At 40.0% G+C, this 6,653-nt stretch overlaps 1 long non-coding RNA gene across 1 annotated transcript; it reads right to left on the bottom strand.

The window, feature by feature from the left end:
- Positions 1-1,207: 1,207 nt before the first annotated feature.
- Positions 1,208-1,778, bottom strand: LOC139085317 (uncharacterized). Its single transcript, XR_011543598.1, has 2 exons — positions 1,652-1,778; positions 1,208-1,517 (listed from the first exon to the last, which is right to left on the bottom strand). It is a non-coding gene; the product is annotated as an uncharacterized lncRNA (long non-coding RNA).
- Positions 1,779-6,653: the final 4,875 nt, after the last annotated feature.

Here is a 6,653-nt window from a genome sequence, read left to right as displayed (position 1 = left end):
TTTTAACTTCAGTAAATCTAGTGTCTGTGTAATCAAGAACCAGAAATCTGAACTCTGCCTTTTGGCTAACTCAGACTCTGTATCACTATGGGAATTAGAACCTGTTTTTTTATGCTTTGTTTTATTATAGTAATTGCTGTCAATGGTTTTAAAATTTTTAATTAGTTTTCTTTCTGGTTTTGAGGCAATGTTAAAAGTTCATTCCTGGGGACACAGGAGTTAGGTTTAAAAGAAGAAATGAAAGCTTTGAGTCACTGGCATTCTTTTCCGTGTATCTTTCCCAACACTGGAGTTTTAGAAATATTTTTGAACGTGTTTTTGTAATAAAGGTCTATTTCTAAAAAAAAAAAAATGCACTGATGGGAAAGAATGAATTCACGTAGCAAGAATTTTAAAATAAATATATAAACCTTTCCACTTAGGGCATACAAATAAAATAATTAGCTGAGAATAGGATCATTTTCAGTAAATTACACTAACAATTTCTAACTTACTATCTCCATGTAAACTTTAAATTTTTTTGTTAAATGAATTTATTATAGAACAAATTACTGCACTTAAACATCAAAAGGTATTTATTTATTTATTTGTTTATTTTTACCAGTTCTCCTTCTCCATGGAAAATATGCTTTTGAATGGGAGGAATAAAATCAGAGGTCATGATACTAATTTTGACTGAGTCTGTGGAGTAAGAAGGCTCCATTGTCAAAGTTGGCATACTTCCTCTTATGGGGTAGAGGGCAAGAGGAAAGAAAGGGGAAGAAAACCACCTTCGCATTTCCACTGTGTCCCAAGGCCATGCACTTTTCAGGTCATGTCACCTCCACGTTCCTCAGAGCCATCCTTTGGGGCAGGTTTCTTCCCTCCTCTCTGGGGGAAGCTGGGATACAGACCCATGCCTGTTTGATGCCAAAGACCCCGTTCTTCCTACTATGCCTCTGTGTCTCCGTGGATGCTTCTCTAAAAAATTTGAAGTAGAAAGGGCAGTAATAAGAATTCTAAATGAAAGTAACTATTAAATTCAAAATAGTATAAATAAACCTGAATTTTAAGAAAGGGTTTGATAATACTTTGCATAGCTACATTTTAAGTGAAAGTTAAGTAAAACAGTTTGAACAAATATAATAATTGTGATCTAACGTAAAATGTTGGCAAGCCCGTAAAGATCAGGGGTTAAGTCGCAGCAAAGAAGAAAAGTTAGAAAATACTTGATTAGATTTTATTTGAAATCTAAGATCAGTAGCCTTTTGGTTTAAATGCAGGGGCTTTCAGTCATCTTTTGGGTCTCGTCTCAAATCTGATGAAAGCTATGGAAATTGTCTCCAAAAAGTGTCATTGAGATCTATCATTTTTGCATAATTTTTTTGGGGGGGTCACAGATTCCCTAAAATTTGTCGATGATCCCCTTCTTTCACGTTTTCCTGGGGCCCATGGGTCAACTTGGAAAACTTCTGTGTTATTACAGATGCCATTCTCTAAATATTGGCTGAACTTTGTTCCTTGGAATTTCTCGAGGCCTGCAAATATAAACAAATCTTTCATTAATAGCATAACTACAGCAGGGTTTGTGTTTAGGGAAATGTACAATTTAGAAGTAGAAAGATATGGAAATACAGGTTGGATCAGGGCTGTAGTCAGAGCTCACACTTACTTGCTTGAGGATGCTTGAGGATGGTTTCCAAGTCTTATTGCTCATCAAAACCTCATCCTGCAGGAAAGTTCTGAGAAGGTTAGTAAGCCGTCCATGGCTTTATAGCCCAAAAGGAGGGAAGCTAGCATTTGAACCCCAGAAGTCTGGTCCCAGAGCCTATGTTCTTCATTATGACATGACAGATGTCTCTAGGCTGGTTCAAAGCACATGTTTTGAAAGCCAGCACTGCTTCTGTGGCCCAGGCCCAGTTCCCAACATGGAACCACACCACTCCTCTGTTAATAGCCATGTGGTGATGGCTTACATCAAAGAACTGGAAGGACTTATAACTATACACAACTAGGTACTGGGGCTTTGGGAGGGAAAAAGGAAGAAAAAAAAGAGGAAGATTGGCAACAGATTTCAGCCTAGGGCGAATCTTCCCCTGCAAACAAAAGCAAACAGACAAAAAAACACATGTTTTGATACACAATTAATGCATTTGCTAATTCATCTGCTATGGATAATTGGAATTTGTCCTTAGCTGTGGTACCAAGAAAATGTTATAAGTGAAGAAAATTGAAAACTGTTTTCTGAAATTTCAGAATGTCTAGATGTTTGGCTGCACATCTGACTGACCAGGTTTATTAGATGTCTGTGGGGTTTTGGGCTTTGAGTGATGTACAGGGTACAGAATTCCCAGGTCAATCAACTTGCCGACCAGGTGGTATTCTCTTTAGCAGCCTCCCTATGCTCCTCTGTCCTTGCATAATAAATGCTGGAATGCTATTACTAAATTTTGAAATGATAGATAATTTTAATAGGACATTATTAAGTTTTTAAAGTTAAGTTCAGAATCATGTTTCTTAGTAAAAAATAATTAGCAAAAAATATTTCTAGACCGTTGGCTAGAATCTGAAAGCAAAGTCTTCACTTTAGCACTGGGAGGTACATGAAACAGTTTTCCGGCCACACGGCCCTGTGAGCTCATCACCAAGAATCGATCTGCAAAGTCTTTAGAAGGGCAGGCTATCTGTAAACTCCTTTTGACTTAGCTGGCAATACATCAAAAGTCCTTTTCCCATCACTAAATAATCTCGAGGAAAGAAAAAAGTGTGGTGAAGCTGGATCTATCTAGTCGAAATAAAAATCCTTCCTTAGTTCTGCATAAGTAAAATATACCACTTATAGGAAAAAAAAGAATTTATGAATAGAAATAGAATCAGGTCACAGTGCATCTTCTGATTCCCCACTGGAAGTTATTACTCAAGCGCTGTGTTTTTACCTCTTTTATGGTACCTGTCATTCTTCCTTGTACTTTATATAGCAGTCCATCAACCTCTGCTATATTCTTAGCTTTTTTAGGGTGCTTATCATGTCTTTATTTATCTTTGAACATATTTCCTGTGGCCTGCCCCTTTTCTGGCACCAATTTCCGTTCCACTTGGGATTTTGTACTCATTGGTTTGCCTTGAATATTTATGAGATTAAATTGAATGGTCTGATATCAATTAAGGAATTTTTGACCCATTTGTATAAATTACTTAAAACATTCACTTTCCCACTGAGCTAGTGGAGCCTGTAGATTATATCTCATCTCTCCCCCTCTAAGTATGTCAATACCAATGTGATATGAACATCTTCTAAACCAAAGCTATCACCTCCTCGCAACTCAGTGCATTTTTCCTTGATTACCACTAACATCGTGGTCCCTCTCAACCTATTCCTGTCAACATGCCCATTTTGGTGGCTTTTAGAACACCTCTGTTGATCTTCAAATTTTGCTCAAGTAGGCATCAATCTAAATAAAAATTTCACTTCTCTAGCGTGCGCAGACATTTGGAAACTTCTTCTCATACAGAGTGAGGATGAGCTGAGTCCTAAGAAGAATTTGATGACTGGGGCATCTGCTTCCAAACCCACTCTTCCTGCATTGCCGTGTTTTTTCTTTTTTTTTTTTTTTTAAAGATTTTATTTTTTCCTTTTTCTCCCCAAAGCCCCCCGGTACATAGTTGTGTATTCTTCGTGGTGGGTTCTTCTAGTTGTGGCATGTGGGACGCTGCCTCAGCGTGGTCTGATGAGCAGTGCCATGTCCGCGCCCAGGATTCGAACCAACGAAACACTGGGCCGTCTGCAGCGGAGCGCGGGAACTTAACCACTCGGCCACGGGGCCAGCCCCTGCATCGCCGTCTTTTTACATAGTTTGTTTGGTCTGCCCACGGTCCTTCCTCTCTCCCTACTTTTTCTCATTCTCCCTCCTTTCTCTTTTCCTCCCTCTTTCCCTCTCACTCTTCCTTCTTTCACGGAAAAAACATTTTAAATCATGCAAGTTGTGGTTTCATCTTAGAGACTTTAATTGACTTACATTTTGGTGTGCTGGGGGTGGTATGCGAAAGTTTTTTTTAGTTTAAAAATGTCTATATCATTTCATTACTTTTATATTATTTTTTATATTAAAATAACCCTAGTTTGCTCCAAAATAGAAAGCAAAATTTACATGAAATGTTCTTCTAAGGTATCTTGGGACTACATATCCAGAAAGACTGGCGGCACAAGATTCTTTTTTCTTTTTTTTTCTTTTGTTAGGGATATTTCTGTCGCATTTTTGAGAGGTATTCAAAACCTCTCTGTTAACACAAGCTTTTCTTTGCAATCTTACTGTCTTCATCTTATGTTTCTCAGGTTCTCAGTGGAATCCCACCATTCCCTACTCAAAGCCCAGCTGGTCTCAAGAGTGGGAGGGAATGTAAGGGGTAAGGGTAGGAGAGCTGAGCATGTAATAGTGTGCTGGGTAGAAGTGCTGTGCTGGAGTGCCATTGTAAGGGCTCTTGAGTCAACTTTAGCATTTTTTCCTGACACCTTCATCAGTGTGATCAAGTTGGTAGCTTGAAGTTGACCATGATGGGAAATATTTACACCACAGAAACTGGCAAAGGCTACAAATCAGTCTTTCTTTCTTTGTTTTTTTTTTTGAGAACTAGTTGTGAAATATGTACTAGCACACTCTGTATGGTTGATGCTTAGTCTAGGTGTCTTATGCTTTGTGTGTTGCTGGGCAGCCTCATCAGCTAGTATGCATTAGTTTCTGGGGGTAGGGGAAGCAATCAACCTTTGCCCCGAGTCTCACAAATGGCTTGGTTATTAATGAAGTGGTCATTTGGCCCAGTTCCTTTTGTTCAGTTTCATGCTTGTAAGTATAGAAGTGTTATCTCTAGACAGAACCATAGATAATGGAACCAAAGCCCAGAGCAATTAAGGACTCACAAGGTTACAATTCTAGTTAGAAGCAAAGCTGGGACAAGAATCCAGGTTTTCTAAGTCCCAGGTAGGTTTTGTTGCTGTTCTTCAGCTCTGCCTCCCATAACTTAAAAAATCCTAAGTCATAAATTTTCCATTGTAATGAGCTTCAGGAAAAATTGCAGGCTACAGAATATGAGATACTAGGTCTAAAAATATTAATCTTGGCTTCTTTTTTCTAATCTGGAGAATAAGATATATCAAGAGAAATAGAAACTGTAAAAGTATTGGTAAAAAACCAAAGCTCTTAATAAATTAACGTATGTTAAGAGACATGTTCTTTTAAACAATTTACCATCTTCATCTGTCAAAAGTTGAAGCCGTGTCTGGATCTAGCTCTCACGACTGTAAGCCACAATTTTCCTTGTAATTTTAATGGTTTCTTCCAAGTCATTGTTAAAGGAAACTGCAGCATTTTTAGCAAGAAACAGAAAGATAGAGGGCAGCATGGGACCAGAGTGCTAGCTGCCCTTCAGAAAAACTTGACGGCATAACCTGCACATCTGAAGACATAGCCAAGAAGACAGAGGACTAGTGGAAATACCCACATCCTCTCCCCACCTCTCCAGAAAGAAACGCAGCGTCTCTTTCTCATTGTTTAAAAGAGAAAAGGGGGATCTTGGAGACGAAGCCAATGAAGGATAAAGGAGTGCTCTGCTAGTTCAAAGTCAATGTTCGGATTGGACAGGGGAAACGTGTAGAGCTCAGAAGGTATTATTTTTAGAGAACAAACAAGAGAACTTGCCTGGTAGAAGAGTTTTTTTGCAGGCCCTTCCAGCCCCAGTAATTGGATGGGTTTGGCAGCCTGAAAGAGGGGTTCAGTGTTCCTGATGAATGCTCCACTTGCACACGGGCGTGATTTAGCGTGCTGCTGAATAAACACAACACGGGACGGGAAAGTGATAACCACCAGCCTCTGCAGAAAGAGCGAGCCTATAAATATGCCGGGGGGTCAACAGAAGTGATTTCATTCCGCCTTCACGGGACTGCTGATGAGCTCTGACAGGGCAGCTCTACTTCATTACAGCATCACAATGGTGCCGAGAGCCTGAAGGGCAAAGAGCGCAGCCGCAGCGGCAGCAGCAGGCTGTCACCGAAGCTGCAGCTCTGGGGAAGGCCAGCCTGGAAGAGAGGCAATAGACCAAGGAGGACATCAGAGGCTGGGGCTTCCTGCTCCCTCTTCTGCCCTGTTTTATTCTCCTCCTGCCCTTTCCTTCTCTTTGTTGCTGTCTCTCTCTGTCTCATTCTTTTTCTGTCTCTGTTTCGCTCTCTCACTGTCTGTCTCTCCCCTACTTCCCCCTCCCTCTATTTCCATCCCTTTGCTATCTTGCTATTTCTAGAAAGAATTTTTTCTCTTGCTGGCAGAGCATTTGTAACAAAGGAAACATAGGAGACCTGGAGGCTGAAGTGGGGAGTAGAGAGCTTTTAAGGGCAGAAGTGTTGGGTAGTGAACACTCCTGTTAGGAAAGAAATGAGAAAATCCTGAGAGAGTTGTACGCTGAACTGTTCAGAGGGAAAAAAAAAATCTTTCTAGGGAAATCACCCATAAAACAATTCAGGAGCTGAAATAAAGCTATTTTCATGCAACTAGTTTTCTTTTTACTTCTGGAAATAACAAATAAATTTCCCCAGGCACCTCCTGGTTATCCCATTGTTCATGCTCTTTCCTCTGACTCAGGCGGCTTCTCTTTTCTTTTTGCTCCCAGACATCCATTTGCCCCTTGAA

The sequence above is a fragment of the Equus przewalskii genome, chromosome 8 (genome assembly GCF_037783145.1).
Source record: "Equus przewalskii isolate Varuska chromosome 8, EquPr2, whole genome shotgun sequence".
In the NCBI taxonomy this organism is placed as follows: domain Eukaryota; kingdom Metazoa; phylum Chordata; class Mammalia; order Perissodactyla; family Equidae; genus Equus; species Equus przewalskii.
The sequence above is the reverse complement of the archived record's forward strand: the minus strand, read 5'-3'. Positions and strand labels throughout refer to the sequence as shown.